Source organism: Mustela lutreola, chromosome 13 (genome assembly GCF_030435805.1).
Source record: "Mustela lutreola isolate mMusLut2 chromosome 13, mMusLut2.pri, whole genome shotgun sequence".
NCBI lineage: Eukaryota > Metazoa > Chordata > Mammalia > Carnivora > Mustelidae > Mustela > Mustela lutreola.
Window position 1 is genome coordinate 31960970 of NC_081302.1, and position 23274 is coordinate 31984243.

The 23274-nt window shown below is 40.4% G+C and overlaps 1 protein-coding gene across 9 annotated transcripts in view; it reads right to left on the reverse strand.

The window, feature by feature from the left end:
* Positions 1-23274, reverse strand: part of LMO7 (LIM domain 7) — a 217253-nt gene that overhangs the window by 192935 nt on the left and 1044 nt on the right. The window lies entirely within an intron of this gene.

Here is a 23274-nt window from a genome sequence, read left to right on the forward strand (position 1 = left end):
CAAGCAGCAAAAACAAAGGACTAGATGATCCCACATATGGTACTGGGAAAACTGGAAGAAAAAAAAACCAGCGCTGGGTAAGTTTGACTACTACCTCATACCATACTATGTCCTCAAGCATAAAATCCACACGGATTAACTACCCAAGTGTGAATGTAAAATCATAAAGGCATCAGAAGAGTACGTTTATGGTTTAAGGAATTACAAAATACTTAAACATAAAATAAGAATGAATGAATATGACATCAAAGTAAAAACTGTCTTTTCAAGAAAAGACATCATAGAACAGAAGTAATAGACAGGTGAAGGTCCTTGAGAAGATATTTGAAACCCAAACAAGCATATGAAGAGATGCTCAATCTTACTTTTAACTCTAGAAATGCATATTAAAACAATCCGAAAGAGTTTTTGAGGGTTACTATGCCACCTTTGGAAGAGAATATGATTCACTGTGCAGGTTAGAATTCTCCCTCTCTTCTACTCTGCAGGGATCTAGATCACAAAATCTGAGAGATCTCATTTTCTTTAAAGACTGCAGTCAAGGACTTTCAGAATTATGCTTCAGGTGTTTCTTTCCTGGATCATCTTGACTGCTGGTATCACCAAAACACACACACACACACGTGTCTAAGATACCACTTTACACCAGTGAGACTGGCAAAAATTACAAAATTGGGTAATATCAGTGATGAGGAGTGTCTTCATCTGCTAGGGCTGCTATACCAAACTACCACAAATTGAGCAGCTTAGAAAAGAGAAATTTATTGTTTCACACTTCTAAAGTGTTAAACTCAGAAATCAAGGTGTTGCCAGGGCCATGCTCCTTCTGCAACCTGTAAGGGAAGGATTCTTTCTTGTGTCTTCCTGTTTCTGGTCGTTTGCTGGCAATCTTTGGTGTCCTTAGCTCGTAGGTACATCATTTCAATCTTCCATCTTCACACCTTCCCTTTCTGGGTGTCTGTCTCTTACACGTTCAAACTTACTATTCCTCTAAAGACAGCAATCATATTGGATTAGGGCTCAACCTAAGACCACATTTTAATTTGTTTACCACTGTAAAGACTCGATTTCTAGGGATGCCTAAGTGGCTCAGTGGGTTAAGCATCTGCCTTTGGCTCAGGTCAAGATCCCAGCGTCCTGAGATCACATCCAGTTCCCTGCTCAGAGGGGAGCCTGCTTCTCCCTCTATCTGGGGCTCTTCCTGCTTGTGCTCGCTCACATTCGCTCTGACAAATAAATATATAAAATCTTTAAAAAAAAAAAAAAAAAAAAACCTAGACTTAATTTCTAAACAAGGTCACATTCTGCAATATGAAAGGTTAAAACTTCAACGTATTTTTTTTTAAGATTTTATTTATTTATTTGACAGAGAGAGATCACACATAGGCAGAGACAGGCAGAGGGGCGGGGGTGGGGGGGGAGGAAGCAGGTTCCTGCTGAGCAGAGACCCCGATGCGGGGCTCAATCCCAGGACCCTGAGACCAGACCTGAGCCAAAGGCAGAGGCTTTAACCCACTGAGCCACCCACGTGCCCCTCAAAGTATCTTTATTTGGAGGAACACAAATCACCCTCAACAGTGAGGACAGGAGGCAAGAAGAGAAACACTTGTTCAGTGCTGCGAGTGTGTAGCTGTGGGAGCTTCCTGGAAGGCAATCTAGCAAGTCATTAATGGTGAAAACAACGGTATGTCTATCTTACGGTACAGCAGGTCTCACTCCAAAGTAGGTAGCGTGGGACAGGTGGACGAGCTTGAGGATGTTTATCTCAACACCAACCAGGCGCCCCAGAACACAAGTCTTAACAAGTTTGTTTTTCTCAAATAAAGGGAATAGGGGAGTGATTTAAAACAATCACATCAGGGCGCCTGGGTAGCTCAGCAGTTAAAGCCTCTGCCTTCGGCTCAGGTCATGATCCCAGAGTTCTGGGATGGAGCCTCACATCGGGTTCTCAGCTCAGCAGGGAGCCTGCCTCCTCCTCTCTCTCTCTGCCTGCCTCTCTGCCTACTTGTGGTCTGTCAAATAAATAAAAATCTTTATTTTTAAAAAAAAAATCACATCAAATCTCCCTATTTGGTATAATATGTATATCATCAATTCATGAGTTTCCCTGCCCTAATAACGTATACTAACTGCTCAGGGGAACTGCTGGGTGATCAATAATAACATGGGCTTATTCAGGAAGACGTAGCTAAGGAATCAAGGAGGGCTCCAAATGTGACACAGTGTCACTCTTTGACTCTTGGAGACTATTTAAAGATGGTTTACTATTTTAAACTGTATTTTATCTTTCAGATTCATGGCATGGCCTCATTTCATTAATCAGTCCTTGAAAGCGGTCTGTACTCTCTTCATTATGTTCCCCCAGCAGCATCCAGAAAATCATGTTGCTCAGTGACGCACTGGTGCTGCCCAGTTTTCTATAATGTCCAGACATACAGCACTCCACAAGAAAAGAAATAAGCAAAACAACAATCAAGTATAACTTTTCAAGCACTATGTGTAATTCTATTTTTTAAAATTACATTATGCCAAAAAATATTTGGGGGAAAAGTCTAGACACAAGAACAGGATTGCTCAATTCCTCCACTACTGGCATTTGGGCCAGATAAATCTCTGAGGTATGGGCCAATCTGTGGCCTGTAGGATGGCTCACAAAATCCCTGATCGCGCCCACTAGGACTCAGTAGCGCCCCCTACCACAGCTGTGACCACCAAAAATGTCTCTAGATATTCCTAAACATCACCTGCGGGACAAAATCACCCCCCAGATGAGAACCAACACTCCAGAAGAATAAGACTATCATTTTGGCCCAAAATTCATATAATGTAATATTACCTTATATCGACTGTCATATATAATTAAATTAATTATACAAATTATTATTTATTTATTATTGATAATTATTAATAAAGTTAATGGACATTAATTATGTATAATTATATAGTACAAATTCACATAATATAACATTAAAGAGTGATGTTGGATTCACAGGTAGGCTGTTGACTCAAGAAGGGAAGAGAGAGGAGGATCTCCAAGTCTATTCCCCACAGCCAGGTCCTCCCACGGCCAGTTTGCCCATACTGAGCTAAGCTTTTTCATAGCCAACACAACTCTACAACCTTTCCAAGAATCCATATTTTACAACCTAATAAATCTTGTTGGCTAGGGTTTTTCCCCACTGGCTCCAATTATAAATGTTCTATAGTCTACCAACCACAGACTAAACATGGCATTTCAGAAACCATAACTGGAACATTCCCTTCATATACAAAAAATGCCTACATTTATTCCAAAGTCATAATTTAAGATAAAATGTTACAGTCTAGGGTTTGAAATTTAAAAACATCTACAGGCATTAAAAAATCCCAAAATTTAAAAAAAAAAAAAAAAAACATATTTCAAAGGGGAAAAACCATTCTGAATTGGATAGGTGGTTAAAAACATAAATATTAATAGTGCACCTACAGAAAGCCTAAAACATTTTCACATACCCCAGGAGGTGGTAGTATATTAAATACTGCCTTCCTTTCTCTCTCAACTTCAAGTCCAAGCCATATATCCCCCCTGAATTCAGTTCCATGCCAGGTATCTGGCCCCAGAGGGCAATAAGAGAGCTGTTGCAGGATTATTTTCCTTCAGTACAAGCGAACTACAGGACCCACAGCAGAAGAACCCCAGGTAAGCCCATGACCACAGTGACTTCGAGGGAGAAGTGACACAGAAACAGACCCGGATCCCCACTGGAACAAGAATTATCAGCTTCCAGGGCGCTGGAAGTGGGTTAAGCCGCTGCCTTCGGCTCAAGTCATGATCGCAGGGTCCAGGGATCGAGTCCCACATCGGGCTCTCTGCTCAGCAGGGAGCCTGCTTCCCTCTCTCTCTCTCTGCCTGCCTCTCTGCCTACTTGTGATCTCTCTGTCAAATAAATAAATAAAATCTTTATAAAAAAAAAAAAAAGAATTATCAGCTTCCATGGCCGCAGAATTAGAGCAAGTTGGGGTGTATGCCCTCTATACCAGGGTCTACGAGCCTGAAGAAACCTAGGAGCAAAGAAGTGTCCTGCTGGTGTCTCAGGATAGAACAAGAACCTGCCTGCCACATGGACAGAAACCACGGAGCCTCCTCCGCATGAGGCAGTCCAGAAGCCAGACCTGAGTTGCAACAAGGAGACAAGGAAAAATAACCACATGCCTGCAGGCATCCAGCAGCCAAAGAAAGAACAAACAAACAAAATCTTCCCAACTTTTCCTGAATTAGACCTTCTGGAGGACACAGGTGACAACCTGAACAAAAATTAGCACTTCAGGAAATTGAGTCAATATTAAAAACTCCTCCATTGCAACTATATGTGTGTGTGTATATATATAACCCATATAATGTATGGAAATATAAATACTATATGTTACATATGGAATATGTATTATATACATGGAATATATGTTATATATACGGATATATATTATATATATGGAATATATGTTATATATGTGGAATATATATATATATAATTTTTGGGGAAAATATATAGGAGATATATATATATTCCATGAACTTAAAAAAATCAACACATGAACTGAGGCATCAGCACTACCAAGTTTCGAGGCCTCAAAAAAACAACCACAGAGCAAAACTACAAAGGGACAGAAAACATGAAAAAATTTGGGGAAGAGCTGTGGGAAACCTAAATGCAAACAAAAGGAGTTACAAAAGAAGATGGGAGATAATCATTCAACCGAATTAAGATCGCTGTACATTAAGTGATTAGCGCAATCTCACCTAACGTTATAGCTGAGTAACAAACCTCATATTCCTAGTGTCAGGTGGTGAAATCTCCGTTGCCTAACAATGCCAGAATTACAGGTCTACAGTCACAAGAATGAGAGAAAACGATTTATTGAGATCTGTCATCAGAGATGTGGACTATGACCCCTGCAGTCAAAAAATTCCAGAGCCATTACAGACTGCTTCCAGTTGTCCTGACGGCTTCCTTGTCTTGCTCAGCATCTCCTCCCTCCAGAAGTGACACATCTAAGTCACTAAGGCTCAGTTCTTGTTCCACAACAACTTACAGTGCATGCAAAGCCCTAAGTTCATTGAACATTTTTTCTTTCAAGATATTTCTCCTGAGCCATCATCACAAGCTTCAGGCACGGTCTGGGTGGTTGTCCGGTCTTCTCAAGAAGCCTGTAGCATGAGGTGTAGCATGATGATAGAGTTCATGAGAACTATAGTTGACAAAACATATTGTGTGTTTGACAGCAAAGAGAATAGATCTTAGAAGTTCTCATCCCATGGGCACCTGGGTGGCTCAGTGGGTTAAGCCTCTGCCTTCAGCTCAGGTCATGATCTCAGGGTCCTGGGATCGAGTCCCACATCGGGCTCTCTGCTCAGCGGGGAGCCTGCTTCCTCCTCTCTCTCTCTCTGCCTGCCTCTCTACCTACTTGTGATCTCTGTCTGTCAAATAAATAAATAAAATCTTAAAAAAAAAAAAAAAAGAAGTTCTCATCCCAAGAAAAAGAAAAGGTGTGTTTAACTACGTGTGGTGGCAGATGTTAACTAGACACCATGATCACCATTTCACAGAACGTACGCATATTGTATTATACACTGTCAGCTAATAAAGTTATATGTCAACTATATCTCAAAACGGGGAAAAAGTAAAATATTAAAGTTTCATTAACTAAGGAAAAAGTAAAAAAAGAAGCTTGTAGGAAAGACAGACAACTAATTATAACAAGTGAAGCTCTCTCTTCTCATTTAGGGAAACATTCACAGAAGGAGCATCACTGGAAGCAATTCTGATGTGGGAGAAATGACACGAGGACCAAAGCCAGGGTCTCGCTATGTAGCTTATCTTTCCTGGAGCAGGTTATTAATGTTATCTGATCTTCACTTTTCTTTTCTGCCGAATGTATTGTTTGAAGTGACCAGCGCATAGGTACTCAATATATGTTAACGTCCTTTTTTTCTTTGAAAGACCAATTTTTCAGAGGTTTAAGAAAGAAACTCTTATTTATTGAATAGCTATTACATGCTAGTCCCTATTCCTTCTCCGCACCTCCCCCTCACCATAATCTGAGCTCCAGGTAAATGAGAGGCCCAGCAGCCAGGCTGTGAAAGGCAGGGGTGAGGCCAGGGCTCTGTCGCTAAGCTGACTGTGCTAGTGCAGATATTACCACAGGGGACAGAAATTCTAACTCCTCTATGGCTTTAGCTTATCTTTCTTATGCTCATTTTTTGTTTGTAGTGCATTCACCATCCCTTAGTGATTTAAATTTTGCCTCATTACAGTGTGTGAGCTCTCTCACTTCAAATTTACAGTAAGGTAGGATCTTTCTAATTTAAATAAGGTAGAATTTATTTTAATTGTATGAAATTTGTCTCGGCAGTAATTATAATCTTTATGTCTTTCTACTCTCTTTTTCTATGATTCACTTGAGATACATACACACACACACATACACACACAACTTCTGTCCGCTTAAACACAATCAACGAACTGGTAACACATTTCTTTTTGTTGCCTCCTACAGCACGGAAATTTGAGGTTATTAATTCAGAAGGACAAAAGGAATCTGAAAAGTAGAAGAAAACTTTGAACAAACTTTTGGAAGAAAGAAAGTAGATGCAGGACAGGTAGCTGACTGAGTAGAACAGAGGAAATTTCAACTTCAGGAGATGTGAAGAGATGCCATAGACTGCAGAATAGTCCAGTTCCCCCAGGAAAGAATCAGGACCTGGAGGCAACCAGATCTTCAGGTACGGAGGGGTAGTGAGAAACGCCACTTGATATACAGAAACTGGTAAACAATGATCATCAGAAGCTTAAAAGAAAATTACAGTTTAAAAGAGACCAAAGCCAAAAAAAAAAAAAAAAAAAAAAAAAAACAAACCACGAAAACAGAAAAGGAACTTTGAAGAGACCGAGACAATGCAGGAAGAAAGAGGGGAAAAAAACTGCAATATGGTCACTTCCAAAAGCAAGCCATTTGATTGCCATCATAAGAAAGCAAAGTCCTGTAGAAAAGCAAATACATACAGCAGAGAATTCACTGTCAACCGAACACTGTTAGCCTGTTCTCCCTTAGTAACAGGAAGCCCATATTGGTAGAGGCAGTGATGTATCCAGCTAAAAATATTTTCCAGACTCTCTTGCAGATAATGGTGGCCCATGAAAAGTCAGCAGAAATATTTAGCTGGGCTTCCAAAAAAGTTCTCTTCGTGCAACTAGCAGAACTTCCTTACGGGGCCTCACCTTGATCTCCTTATGCCCTGGATTTGCTAGCCATAAGCAGAGATGCCTGACACTTCTTAGCCACAGATCATGCCAAATACTGAGTCACTGGTTACATCATAAGCTTGTACCCCAAAATGACTTACCCCAAAAAGCAATGTCCCCTCCATAGTATTTCAGTTTTGCAAAGGATTTTAACATCACATTGGCCATCACAAGCGCAGAGAGGGCCGTTGTTAACTGAATAATGAAACCTGAATTTTAAATGACTTGGTAATAATCAAGGAGCCAGAAACTCATCTGGAATTTATTAAGCCAAGTAGATTCATTTCCTTACACAAAAAGGATTACTGTAAATTGCAGTGTGGCTGTCAACCACATTTTTTTTTTACCAGAACTTAGGCCAAATTTCAAAAGTATCAGCTATTTGGCAAGTTAAACCTTTTAGAACTTATATTTTCCAAGTCTAAAAATGCTTGCAAATTGGCTTAAAACCAGGCATATAAACTTTATCCTTTGAATAAAACACCTAAGAATTTATTTCCTTTATTCATGGAAACCATAAAAGCTTCTCATTCTAAAATAGCTCATTAGGTTTGTTTTTAATAAGACATCACAAAATGTCCTTGGAAATATCTTACAATGGCTTCCTCCAAATTGAATACAGCAGAAAAACTAAATAAGATGAATCAAAGACATACAAAATATGAAAAGTAAAAGGATCCAGAATAATTGAGATAACAGAAACATAAAGGAACTTGAAAAAAATTTATACGAGAAAAAGAAACTTAATGCACAGAATCTACACTCCCCACTCTAATCTGGAACTTCAAATAGAAGCTAAGTGGAGAGGAGCAATGAATACAAGAACATATGGCAGGGTTTTCAACAATGCAGTACATGTGGGATTCTTCAACTTGGAAAGTCTCAGGCAAGCTGACTAGCCTAAGATTTATAAAAATCCACTGACAGGAAAGAAGTGTTAAAATGCACCTGGGGATTCCTAGAGAGAAGACAATGACAGAAGTACCATAAAGAAATAGAATTCATTACTCTTAAGGTAATGAATTGGTTGTTCATTCCAACCTCAAGGTCTCATAAGGGATTTTTATCACAGTTTAAGAACAATATAAAAAGGACTCAATAAACACCCATATTCACAAATCAGAGATTAGAACAGAGGTCCTTTTTTTCTAAACCTATCACTACCCCACAGTCCTCATTTTATGGTTATGGGAATGTAGGCTTAGAGAAGCTTAGGTTTTGTCCACGGTGACACATTTTCTCCAGCATCTGCCCTGTGCTAGCTACACCTATCCTGTGTCACCCCAAACCTTGCCACTCTCACCATTACACCATGCAGGAACACAAAAAAGAAACAAAGACACAGCATTTTGAAAATGTACTTTTTCATGGTAACTATTTTGTACCTCTATTTAAAGTTAGAAATGTTGGGGCACCTAGGTGGCTCAGTGGGCTAAAACCTCTGTCTCTGGCTTGGGTCATGATCCCAGGGTCCTGGGATTGAGCCCCACATCAAGCTCTCTGCTCAGCAAGAAGCCTGCTTCCTCCTCTCTCTCTCTCTGCCTGCCTCTCTGCCTACTTGTGATCTCTGTCAAATAAATAAATAAATGAAACCTTTTAAAAAACAGAGAGAAAAGTGTTTTCCTTTCTCATTACTGTTTTCATATTAACATGACTTTTTTATTTTTTTTTTAGAGATTTTATTTATTTATTTGACAGAGATCACAAGTAGGTGGAGAGGCAGGCAGAGAGAGAGAGGAGGAAGCAGGCTCCTTGCTGAGCAGAGAGCCTGATGCGGGACTTAATCCCAGGACCCTGAGATCATGACCGAAGCCAAAGGCAGAGGCTTAACCCTCTGAGCCACCCAGGTGCCCTTAACATGACTTTAATTTTCTTAGAGTCATTAAATCAAAACTATTAAGATATCTTTTTCTGAATGTTAAAAACAAAATATCTTCATCAAATTATTGTCAGCTAAAAACCCTCAGGATAGGAGAGGCATTTTTTTAGGAGAGAGGAAATTAAATCCAGAAGATTAAAGGAAATTAAATTCGGAAGATTAAACTCTGAGTTGATGTTTAATATACTAAGAGAACTTTACACAGCAGACCACGAGGATTCCCTCAGAGCCACTGTCCTAGAGCACACCTCCCCTAACTACAAAGGGTTTGTGTCACTAAACACATCCATAAACATAAACTGGAGTTAGGAGATGGTTCTGCTAACACAAATAAATTGCTTTTTTGAAAGAATATTGGTTTCTTGGTAGCTCTTTCTACCTCTTATGCCCCGCTTGCCCCTAAGCTAAGACTATGCTAAGCCTTTAGGATTTTCTGAAGCTTCATTTGGCTCCCACACTAACACTTCGCGGCTATACTTTCAACAAGTGAGAAATTACTGTCTTGTCAGGTTCACTGGCCTTGCTCCCACTTTCTTTTCCCATGTTCACGTCTAATCCTGAACACAGGTGGTCCTCCTTCCTTTCCATCTTCCATGAAACCAGTGCTTCCTTAAGACTTCTAACGCATGCCAGGTTTTCTGCCTCGCTTTCTGAACCTGACCTCCCTTTCCTCCGGTCTTCTTAATAGAAGACCTACCCCAAGGCTCAGTCTGTGATCCTTGGTATGCTGTGCTCTTTCCCCTGCACTGACCCATTCCGTCCCTGGAGTTCCAACATCACTTGACATGTCATTTCAAGGAAAAATTCTAATTCCGAATCCGTATTCCAATTTAATCTTGTAACTCTCCCTACCTTCAAATAAGTACATTCCACAAGTAGATTACTAGCTTCATTGTCTTATCCATAAGACTACCCAATGGACCCACGCTTGTGTCAGCACCATTCCGCCTAACTCAGCTGTCCTCCACGTTAATTTCCACCACCATCTTTTCGGTCAAACTCACGAAGGACCTTGTCTATTAGCTTCCAAGTGCTTTTCTGATCCCCAAAGTCCCTGCAGATTTGGTGTCTAACATGGTCACCTTCGTTCCCACACTATCTTGTGATTGCATCCTCTCTTGTCAGGACAAGCCCCAGAAAGAACCACTGTAGCAAGTGCCCTCCCCAGCCCCTCCTCTCCACATCCTCACTCTAAACCCATCACATTCTAATAGCAGGAAGTGGTGCAGATGTTCGTGTGAATTTACACATTTTATATTAAATCTGAAAACTTTCCTATGCTTTTTAACTTAACTCCAATCTTAAAATTAAAAAGCGAGGGAGAGAAAGAGTCCAACAGAGAGCAGAGCAGACACATGGAACAGCTATAGCATAAAAGAGTATATATGTGTAAAAACCACAGGCACAACCATAACAGAAGGAGAGAAACAGAAAAGGTGAACAAAGTGAGTTTGGCTTTTTCCGTTAGAAAAATCTAACTTCAAATACTGGTTCTACCAATATCGGTTGTGTGGTCTTGGAAAAGAAACATAAGTTCTCTGAGCCACTCTTTTCTCATCTGTTAAAAAAAAATTATGTTTATAAAAAGAATACTATCCGTTACTTCATAGGACATCATCTTGGTGAGGATTTTTTCTTTTTTTTTTTTTTGGAGGAGTGATTTTTTAAAAAGTATATTTAGACAAAGTCAGTTTGCATCAAAACAGACAGTTTCAGCTTCCCCCTTTCCCCTTATTTCTTCAAAAAAGCTCTTTGGGGGGAGCCTGGGTGGCTCAGTGGGTTAAGCCACTGCCTTCGGCTCAGGTCATGATCTCAGGGTCCTGGGATCGAGTCCTGCATCAGGCTCTCTGCTCAGCAGGGAGCCTGCTTTCTCCTCTCTCTCTCTCTCTCTCTCTCTGCCTGCCTCTCTGCCTACTTGTGATCTCTCTCTGTCAAATAAATAAATAAAATCTTTAAAAAAAAAAAAAAAAAAAGCTCTTTGGAAAGTTTCCACTTCTCAGTTTTATGTGCCATTTCAGAATAATTCCAACAACAAAAAAGAAAGAGTACAGCACTTTGCAACTATGAGGGAGGCCTCTGATTTTTGAGTGGGGCAGAGAAAGAAATGTCCCTGTTCTCAAATTTTTTGAATTATTTTCATTTATTTCCAAACAGGGTAAAGATGTATCCTGCTTCTTTGTCTCCAGTTAGTACCAGGGTCCCTACTCAAGCGGGAGGACACTGAGCAGTGAGCAGCGAGACCTTTTTCATGACTAACACCCCTAAGTTGCCTGACGAAATACTGTCCCCCGGGCAGGATATTCAGGCAGGTCATCCTCAAATGTTCTGGGATGTCTATTATCTCATGATACTTGCTTACCTTTAGGCATCTTTACAATTGGTTGAACAAAGTCAATTTCTCATGCTTCAAACTTGTTTTTCTAAAAAATTCCTTTGAACTTGCTCAATACAGAACCGAAGTTGAAGAAAAGCCGACAAGTAAAAAACCTGGTATAACAAAACCAGCTTGTCTTGTTCGGGGAGCACGACCAGAGAGGCAGTCAAATCACAGGGTTAACAAGGTATCAGGTACAAAGAATTCAAAGACATTTGTTCATTCATCCATTGATTTGTCCAACAAATATTTATTGAGTGTCTACTAACTACCTGGCACTATTTGAGGCTTAAAAACAAAGTTTAAGTGCTTACACATTAAGACACTTATCTATTATGGTGAGAGTAAGAGCCAAACCAAAACCTATATCCTATAAAACTGTTACATGCTATGAAATATAAGAGTATGGTATGACCAGAAATGTTATTTTACAGGGAGGGAGGGAGGGTGGAGAGAAGAGGGGGTATCATTTGAACTGAGATCTGAATAAGTGAAAGATATTCATGCAGAAAGAACAGCAACACCAGGTCCCTAAAATACAAATCTTTGCACATCCAGGGAAGAGGAGGAACCCAGTATGACTAGAGCATGGTAAGAGAGTGAAAGCAGGTAAGACAGAAAGCGGGGTATTGCCCATGCATGACTCTATGGACCACAGCTTAAAAACTCATATTTTTCTCAAAATAGTCATTGTGGGGCAGGGGGAACAGAGTTTGAAATACAATCTCTAATTTACTATTTTTTTAATTGAATTATAATTAACAGTGTTTTTTAGCTTCAGGGGTACAATGTAAAGTTTCAACAACTCTGCATTACTCAGTACTCATCACAGTAAGTGTACTCTCGACTCCCTTCACCTGTCTCACCCATCAGCTACCTCCCTCCCCTCTGGCAACTGCCTGTGTGTCCTCTGAGGGGTTTTTGTCTATTTTTTTTTGTTTATTTTTTTATTTTTTAATTAAAATTTTTTTGTTTATTAATTTTGGGGGGGTTGTTTATTAATATTTTTGTTTATTAAATTTCATATGAGTGAAATCATATAGTATTTGTCTTTCTCTGGTTTATTTCACTTGGCATTATACCTTCTAGGTTCATCCATGTTGTTGCAAATGACAAGATCTCGTATTTTTTTTGTTTTTTAAGATTTTATTTATTTATTTGACAGACAGAGATCACAAGTAGGCAGAGAGGCAGGAAGAGGGAGAGAGGGAAGCAGGCTTCCACAGAGCAGCGAGCCCAATGCGGGGCTCGATCCCAGGATCCTGGGATCATGACCTGAGCCGAAGGCAGAGGCTTTAACCCACTGAGCCACCCAGGTGCCCCAAGATCTCATTCTTTTTATGGCTGTATAATATTCCATTGTCTATATGCCCCATCTTCTTTATCCATTCATCTACTGATGGACACTTGGGCTGCCTCCATAGTTTGGGTATTGTAAATAATGCTACAATATATGCAGGGGTACATACATCTTTTTCAAATTAGTGCTTTTCTCTGGGTAAATAGTAGTGGAATTACTGGATCATACGGCAATTCTATTTTTAATTTTTTGAGGAGCCTCCCTATTGTTTTTCACAGTGTCCAGCAACAGTGCATTCCCAGCAATGTTCCTTTTTCTCCACATCTTCAGCAACACGTTATTTCTTGTCTTTTTGATTCTAGCCATTTTGACCTGTATAAGGTGATATCTCATTGTGGTTTTGATTTGCATGTCCCTAATGACTACTGATGTCGAGCATCTTTTCATGAGTCAGTTGGCCATTCATATGTCTTCTTTCTGGTGTACACTTTTAAAGGGGAATCTGGCTGTTACATTGGAACCAGGAAGGATGGTGGAAATGGCAAGAAGTGGTCAGATTCTAGACATATCTGAAGATATGACCAACTGAATTTCTTGACAGACTAGATGTGGAGTGTGATAAAAACAAGAGTTAATAATGACTTCTAAGGTGGAGACTGAGCAAGTGGGTTAACAGTGGTGCCATTTACAAAGATGGGAAACACTGGAGGGATGAGTAGGTAGGTGATAGGGAGGGGGAGGAACTCAGAGTTTTGTTTTGAACTAAGTGGAATGTGCCTATTTGACCTACAATGGGAAATCTTGAGTGTGTGTGTGTGTATGTGTCTATATATGTGTGTATGGGAACACACACACACACAGGGTTTAGGGGAAGGGAGGAGGGGGGGAAGGGAGATTAAAAACATCATCAGGACCAAGAATATAAATAAGGAAGTTATCAGCATACAGACAGCATATAAACTACAGAGTTGATAATGTCTACTAGGGAGAGATTATAGACAAATGAGAGAAGACAGGGCAAGATGAACCGAGGGATATTCTAATATATACTGATCAAATAATTGGGAAGATTCAGCAAAGGAAAATCAGAAATATCAAGTAAAATTGGAAAAAGTCCAAAGGATGGTTGAAGGAAGTATTTCAAGAAGGAACGTATTACTGTGTCTGATGCTTTTGATGGACTGACAATATATTCTTTGGACAATATGGTAAGTTCCAAATTGATTACATACTACTCAAGCAAAACGGTTGCTTATTTTCTTCCTCAGGTAGAATGAAAGACTTTAAACTCTAATGAGATAGAATTTCAGAATCCAAGTTTATAATAAGTTTGGCAATGAGTGCCCTTTCTTGATTATGAAATGGTGCTGTAACAAAAGAAGATACTTCCTTCCCAGCCCAGACATCTAGATCAAATTTCAACCTAGTCAAGAAGAGGAAATCTTTGATCGTGGTCTTGGCTTCAGCCATACTTACACATATGAAATACTAACTAGAATGTGTCCTCACTGAAAACACCACATGTATTCCAAAGCACTGCACAATAACAGTCTGTACAAGTTCTGGTATGTCCTGGACTACTGAAATGTAGGTCAGTAAGAAATTGATACTTCTGCAACTAGTCATATAGAAGAAACTAACTGGATATAATTTATCTCCTCTTTTAGCTCAAAGCACATCTCAGTGTCAGCATATAAAGATGCTTTCCTTTTATAACACTTTAAATGGTTTGCTGAGCGTCAATATATTCACTTGGATATAGCAGAACATAGAAATCTAAAGTCTGCAATTGGTCAAGAATGTCTATCAGCAACTCTACAGTTTATAGAATGTTTTCAGTTATCACGTGCTTTCCAGGCACTGACATCACAAGACAGAAGCTGTTCTAGTGTGCAGGACTTGTCATAAACAGAAAATAGCAAAGATTACAGCTTCGGATGGGATGGGGACTGAGAGCCCATTCCTTCTCTTCTGATTTAAAAATCCTTTACCACAATTTACTGACCAGTGTCGCTCTGAGACAGTAGAGTGTAGTGATTAAGAGGGTAGGCTGTGGAGTCAAATTACCTGGGATCAAAGCCCCACCACCACTTACTAGTTTTAGGGTTTCCCTGAGCAAATGATTTGACCTCTCACTGCTCTTTTCCCTTAAAGAAAACACCCTTGGGTAAAAACAGTCCTTCATTATAAGGGCAATACACTTGCCACATATCTTGCACTTGTAGAACAAAGTACTAGCCCCCCTAATTGTCAGTTACTCACCTTCTCTTGCAGAACCTCCATAGCAGGTAACTCACTCTCCGTGTCAGCTTGTGCTGGCATAGGACAGAACTTTGTTTATAGCAACACCTTAAAAAACTTGATGCGAGCAGATTAAGACAATTTTCATACAGTTTCACTCATATGTGGAATATAAGGAAGAGCACGGAGGACCATAGAGGAAGGGAGGGAAAACTGAAGGGGGAGAAATCCAAGAGTGAGATGAATCATGAGTGACTATGGACCTGGGAAACAAACTGAGGGTTTCAGAGCAGAGGAAGGTGGGGGCAGGGGTAACCGGGTGATGGGTATTGAGGAGCGCACGTGTTGGGATAAGCACTGGGTGTTATATGCAACTAATGATGGTTGAACACTATGGCAGGAGCTAATGATGTACCATACAGTGACTAACTGAACATAATAAAAAAAAAAAAAAAGAAGAGAAAGAAATAATAAAAATAGATTAAAACAAAATACCTGATGCCAAAGTCTCATTGTGTCTGATCAATTATTACTAGTGTTGCCCTTTGAACCCATATAGAATTTCTCTCTCTCCTACGACAATGCCCACTGTACCAAAGGACAGACATAATGTGTAGCTCTGTGCACCATCGTCTCGATGCACTCAAACACCACACTGATCATCGTATACACAGAAATGAGAACCAGTCCTCGAGCACCCTTTTTGGGGTCAGGGCAGATTTTGCCGTTTTTGGAAAGGCTGTTTATGGGACGGTTTCTGTGTTGCGAGTCACCTGCAGAATGCACTTATGCCTACCTACTTAGAGCAAAGTGGCGGATGGAGCACGTTAAACCTGGGTTCGCGAAGTTATGCACAGATGACAGCTCTTGTCCTTATTAAGAGCTTTGAGTACATCAAAAGTGCTTTTCAAAAAAGCACACCCAGTAATTACCTTCAGAAACTGAAGAGTAAGCACGAGTACACATATTTATCATTTCCTCAGGCTCTAATACACTTTTGACAGCTAACAGGCTTACGGAGATGGGCAAGCATTAATTAAAGAAGCCAATCTCTTGACAGGATACAAAACATTCACCACTTCAACAAGCATTTGAGAACTTTCTGCCAGGAACTAGAGGATATAGAACAAAAGAAGCAATTCGGTTTGCAGATGCTAAGGGATGAAATCGTTTTCCTACAACATCTATTTTCTCTAAACTAAAAGGGTTGGACAAATTTATTAATGGTGTTTTTTCTTTTTTTAAGATTTTATTTATTATCTGAGAGAGAGAGAATGAGCAGGGGGAAAGGCAGAGGCCTGGTGGGGACCCTGAGAAGCCTCAGGACCCAACTAAGCCACCCAGGCACCCCTGATGCTTTGTTTTTCTTAACTAACATTCTCAAAACCAGTACTTGTCTTTGGCTCAAATGCTATTATGTTGACAAGCAGTTTAAAAACAAAGGAGGAGGGGCGCCTGGGTGACTCAGTGGGTTGAAGCCTCTGCCTTCAGCTCAGGTCATGGTCTCAAGAGTCCTGGGATCGAGCCCCACATCGGGGTCTCTGCTTGGCGGGGAACCTGCTTTCCCCTCTCTCTCTCTCTGCCTGCTTGTGATCTCTGTCTATCAAATAAATAAATAAAATCTTTAAAAAAAAAAAAAACACAAAGGAGAATGTAAAAGGAGAAAGTTAGTCTTTTTTTTTTTTTTAAAGATTTTATTTATTTATTTGACAGAGAGAGATCACAAGTAGGCAGAGAGGCAGGCAGAGAGAGAGAGGGAAGCAGGCTCCCTGCTGAGCAGAGTGCCCAATGTGGGGCTCCATCCCAGGACCCTGAGATCATGACCTGAGCCGAAGGCAGCGGCTTAACCCACTGAGCCACCCAGGTGCCCAGGAGAAAGTTAGTCTTAACAGGAGTCCCTTGCTAGCCAAAGCACTGTTGGAATCCAGACGGCAAGCATGCTAAAGCACTGCCTAGAAGGCCACAAACCAAATGAATTGAATGAAGCAAAGCTCTCCCTGCCGCACACTCAGCATGCTTTTCCTAGAGCGAAGAGAAGCTTTAAGGGCTTCTGTGCTTTATAAATGGCTGAAGAAATATCCTCAAAATGGCCAGTTGTTCTACTCCTCATTTCATAATTCTGTTGAGAGGATCCATCTGGGGTGCCTGGGTGGCTCGGTGAGTTGAAGCCTCTGCCTTCAGCTCAGGTCATGATCCCAGAGTCCTGGGATCGAGCCCCGCGTCGGGCGCTCTGCTCAGCAGAAAGTCTGCTTCCTCCTCTCTTTCTGCCTGCCTCTCTGCCTATTTGTGATCTCTGTCTGTCAAATAAATAAATAAAATCTTTAAAAAAAAAAAAAAAAAAAAAGAGGGTCCATCTCCAAACAACCCAGAAGAAAAACAAGAGAACTCAGGAGACACTTCCTTAGTGGTCCTACCACGCCCATGACCTTGGGGATGCACTTTACCAAGCCAGGCGCCCTCTGAGCATTTTCGTGACCTCACAGTGAGGAGACAGAACCTCCTTGTTTCAGTTTCATCTTTTCTCACTGGGAAGAAGCCCAATGAATCATCTGTTAGATAAACTGTTTAACATCACTAGGGATCTGAGAAGAGGGAGAACAACATGCATCGTTCACCTGTTTACTTAGAGAAAAAAACATAAATGACAATTTCCAATTCCAGCCAGAACATGGAGAAGCTGGGGCCCTCAACCTCTACGTGATGGTTGCAAACCAGCACAACACTTTCAGAGAGTAACTTGGTAATAGGTCAAGGACCAAATAAACCATTTGATCCCTTTGACCCAGTGAGTCGACTTCTCTAACTGGTTCAAGGACACTCCATTTTATGGAAGGCACGGGCTTTGTATTTCCCCCCATTTTAAGCAGAGGCCCATTTCTAGCTTTCGGTGCCTGAGTACATTGAAAGATCCAGAAAAGCACTGTCCTGGAGTCCTCCCAGCTGCCCAGGAAGTATCTTGGCATGTGTGCTTCTACCTTCTGCAGTCAGGCTATTCTAATGGCATTCCCGCCCTGGTTCCTATTTGTGTGAATCAGTTCCTTCTCAAGAGGACTCTGTGAGCACAATCATCTCTTGCCAGGCTTCCTGTCCTGTTTTCCAAATAAAGACATTGTGTTCAAGTAATAGTAAAATGCTACATAAAGTAAAAGGAATGAACTGACAATCAGGATACTTCTTGGTTGTTCAAAACTACACTAAGAAATCTAAGATGCTGGAAAGAAAAAGGGGTGGTTGCCTACAAGAGGTAGAGTCTCATGTGCCCTTCTGGAAGGGAAGTTTGCTGAGTATAAAAATGTTCTACATGTTGATTAAGTTGCTGGTTACATAGGTATAAACATTTGACAGAATTCCTACAACTGTACACTTCAAATCTGTGCATTTCTCTGCCTGTAAACATTACCCGAGTAAAAATAAACTATTCCCAGCAACTCCTAAGAGTTGTGCTGTCTACAACTTCAAGCTCTTACAACAAGTGATCAACCCAAGGTGAGCAGATGTGTTCGCCCCCCTGCAGCCTGATGGTAATGCTGCCTCACTGTGAGCTCAGTCAACTTCCCCAGCAGACTGGGGCTGCTTCCTAAATGCTGTCACTCTGCCCTGTGCAAACTTGCCCGAGGACAATCATTGGACAGAGCTGCTGAGTGTGTTTGCGTGTCTGCTCCTTGTGGGGCATGCCTCTGTCTGGAGGTCCAGCAAAGCTGCTGAGAATGTGGCATTTGGATCAATAAGCCCGGCAAGTGGCTGGGACAGAGTAAGTACATAATAGGCATTTTCTGGATAACAAAAAGATTGAATGCAAGACCCCATGAGGGCAAGCCCTAATCAGAAGGCAGGAAGAGAGCGACAGGGCTCCCGAGCAGGACTGGAGCAGGAGAGAAAATGCTAGGTAAAGAAGCAAGTACACATCGGCACCCAGAGGAAGGCATATCTTGCAGACAAAAGCACCCCCAAGCAATGAACTCAGCTTTAGACACTGAAGCAAGTGTCCCCTGGGAGAAGAAATAAGCTGTGTTCCTTAAAACCCTATTTTAAAATTTTGTTTAAGCTGTAGCCTTCAGATTATACTCTTATTCAATAAGCATTTACCAGGCACCACGCCAAATCCTTGAAATAAAGATTCTGTCCCTGCCCTCAGTTAGCTCATAGTCTACTATGGAAAAATGGATAGAATTATACCACAGAGCAGAAGAAGAGAGCTCTAGACGAGCAAGAGAGGAGAGGGAGCAATGGATGGAGTGCAGGTGTGTTGGTTCAGAAAAGGCCCCACGGGATTTTAGTCCAAGCAGGGAGGACTGAAGGGAAGTAATGTGTGTTAGGTAAACAGGGAAGACACTAACTGGCCCCTCCTTCCTTTCTAAACAAGGGATAACCTGAATTCCATGCACAGTAGCCCGGAGGTGAGAAAACAGCTTCCGGGCGGTGGGAAAACACAAGCAAGGATTAGGAAGCATTAACTGCTTTACAGTCCGTAGGTCACTAAACAGGCACAACCAGCAAGCAAGCGAGGTTCAAGGAAGAGAACGAAGCGGGGACTTGAAGCATCGTTTGTTCCCAAACCTGTGAGGGCTTCCCCCCCCCCTTTTTTTTCACCCCAATTTCAATGAGATGAAATTGACACCTAGTTCCATAGAATAGTTTAAAATGCACCACACAATCACACAATGACGTCACATACACTGCAAAATGCTTGCCACAAAAAGTGTTAACACCCATCTCCTCATACAGTTACAAAAAGCATTTCTTTTCCTCGTGATGAGAAATTTCAGGATGTGCTCTCTTAGCAATTTTCAAATATACCACTCGGCAGCATTAACTATAGGCATCATGAATTGGATGAAGTAGTCAAAGGTACAAACTGCCAATTATAAGACAAAGAAATACTGGATATGTGATGTACAAAACAGTGCTCTTAATCTCTATGCTATCTGGCAGCTAGGCAAATAGTTACAGAGAAGAGATAAAAAATAAAAATAGATGATAGGCAGAGATGAGATTGTAAGAAACTGTCAACGCTATGGTATGCTTCATGGTACAATGTCAATAAAGACTGTGGACTTTAAAATCTTTTCATGACTCTCAGAAAAAGAAGGAACTAACAAAATCAGGATTTTATTTTGCAAAAATAATTTCAGCTACAACAGCTGGTATTGGAATTGCTTCCTAACATTTAAATTTTGAAATAAATTTTTTTTAAGATTTTATTTATTTATTTGATAGAGATCACAAGTAGGCAGAGAGTTAGGCAGAGAGGGGGGGGGAAGCAGGCTCCCCGCTGAGCAGAGAGCCCGATGCAGGACTCGATCCCAGGACCCTGAGATCATGACCTGAGCCGAAGGCAGCGGCTTAACTCACTGAGCCACCCAGGCGCCCCTGAAATAAATTTTTACAATCATAGTATTTCCCAGTTTAATTTCTGCTCATTGAAATTATACGTAATTACCAAAAATGCGTTTATGAATTCAATGTTTCATCGTTCTATATACATTTGAAAAGCAACAGCACAAGTCCATAGAACCTTCCTTCAGTCCGCAGATAATGCTTGTGGTCACTGAGGACTCCTACTTCCCAGGCAAACCCTTTCAAACCAGAACACAGGTTGGAAACCACTAGCAGAAAGGGTGCAGTTTACAGAGAAAGAGGGAAACCACTTAGAAAGATTTAGGGATGGGTGGAGAAACAGATTAATTGGAAGTAACTGAGTAAGGAGTTATATTCAGGTGCCAGTTTTGGCAATGAGCTCAACTTGGCATCCTTAGGCCTTTCCCCAGGATGACAGTGATACGGAAAGAATCAAACTCAGAGATAACAGGAAGCACAGGTGAGCAAGGGGGTGGGGAATGAAGTTAGCCTGTTCTGCTCCAACCATACTGTATTTACTACTATACTGAAACTTCAATCCAGACAGCAACATTAACCCACAGATTGGAAACTGGTGACCAGCCAATGCAATGAGTGATAGATCCAGTTTTCCATCTCATTGGTATTTTGTCTGTTCACTACAAAAGTTTTTTAGTGCCCCAAAACAGAGACAGAGGCAACTGTTAGGTGTAGAAAATTAGAAGGTGCTGCAGAAATTCTAAAATTAGAGGGTCCTGCTGGCAATTTCTGCTCCATCACCTACTCCGTGACCTTGCTGGAATCAGGCTTCCTCTCCACTCTCCCTTTAAACTATTACATTATTTGGTTTTAAAATAGTGTTTAATCATAAACCAGCTCTGCCACATCATTAATGTTCCAAACAGGATTTCCAACCAGATAATAAACCAATAGCATTTTATTGAATTACATTAAAGGGTGACATTCTTACATTTGCTTTAAATTGAAATATTAAACTACTGTGAAGTATACATACACTACTAACCGTTTATGCAAAATTTAAAATAGTCATAAAATTTTAACTGGTAGAACAAGAACCACTAATAACCACAATAACCCCTTGCCTCGTCCTTTTCTCCTTCTCCTGAAATAAAATAAATAAAACTTTAACTTTGGTTGTGGGAATAATACATTAGCTATTTAAAATCATAGAGAATGGAAATGACATACTAACAAGGACACTGGCCATCATTCAAAATTTTACAAGGTTATTGGCGTTTATTGACCTCGGGATAGTCAAAGCTGCAGCTAAGAATAAAAACAGCAAAGTATAGTATGTTATATATGTTTATATATATGAATGACCTGTTTATGCCTCAATATATGAAGAGAAAACTATGATAGGGAAAATGGAGCAAGAATATTAGCAAGTAGAAGAAAGACCATAATCTTCCCCACTTTCCAAAATACGTTATAAAATACACTTCAGAATCAATATTTTATCTTTAAATTAGGGGTTCTCAGGGTTAAGAGGCAACTGTGGCAACAAGGGAGTCATCCATTCTGCTACTTTTGGCAAGAACAATATTTTAAAATATGTGCTTTAGTTGTAAAGGCAAAGGAGACAAATAAATCTGGACACTACTGGCGAGATAAAAAAAAAAAAACTAACACTGCTGTCACTTTGAATGTCCAGAGCATGTGGAAAGTGTACATGAATATTAAACTACTTACATATCCTCAGTGAACTCACTGCCTTGGTCCCAGTGGCAGTAGGGAAAAAATGATTTGAATTTTAATCTCATTAACTTATTAACTCATTAACTTATTATAATGATATGGCAAAGTCTTTAGAAAACTTGTCAGTTAAAGAGGAACATGTTTAGATGGGCTGGATGAGAGTGGGAAGATGAGCACGTGTACATGCATTATGGTATCTTTTATTGCAACACACTTCCCTCGAGTTTATTAGATGCCATCTTCTCCCAGAAAGGCCACACAATCACGGGCAAGCTACAACAAACAAGGAATGTTTAGATTTCAAAAATCTGTATACTAAAAAAGAAAAGTGTGAAGTCATCCATATTTATAGATTTCCTGAAGCAAATACACAGCATGCAGACAGAAACTCCACAAAGGAGCCATGTGTGACCCAAAAATGTCCTCATATTTCTTTCCTTTTTTCTCTCTCTATCCCCAACACTCAAAAGCAAAAGACAAGTTTAATCTCTTTTCTAAAATTATGCAAAACAAATACTACAAATGGAAAATTACCTTTGGACGCCTTGGCTTTTCAAAGTTTATGAATGAGGGAAGTCATTTCTCTTAACTGCATTGCTGGAATTTTTCCACTCTCATTTCAATTCAAAATACAGTGTTTATTCTTCTCTGGCGTCCCCATGCCCTCCCCTCACATCTCTCCCCCGACCTCCATACCTTTCTAAATCACCTTCAGACTAGTTCAAAGTTCAGTCCAGAAAGGTCACCAATAGCGAACTTCTTGACCGCCCTCCCCCAGTCTAGTGGGTAATGCTACTCACATTTCACATTCCTTTATTTACTGTTAGAAATGCAACACTGAAAGTTTCTTCTCCTTTTCCCCACATATATACATTTACGAAAAAATGAATTATGTTTAAACACTGGGTGCTTTGGGATTCTTAAATATATTGTTTTTCCGACGGAATAATCTTTAAACCTAATTTGCATTTTTAAGTGCGCTGAACAAGCCAGCACTCGGCATCAATAACCCCTAAGTAACCGCCAGGCTGGTGGAGGCAACAATTTTCTAACAAGCCGTCGTTCCTGATTCACATCTACTCTGAAGAACTCCCCTAGCATCATTTAAAAAGTCATCTTTTCCATCCAGTAGAATAACGGAAGG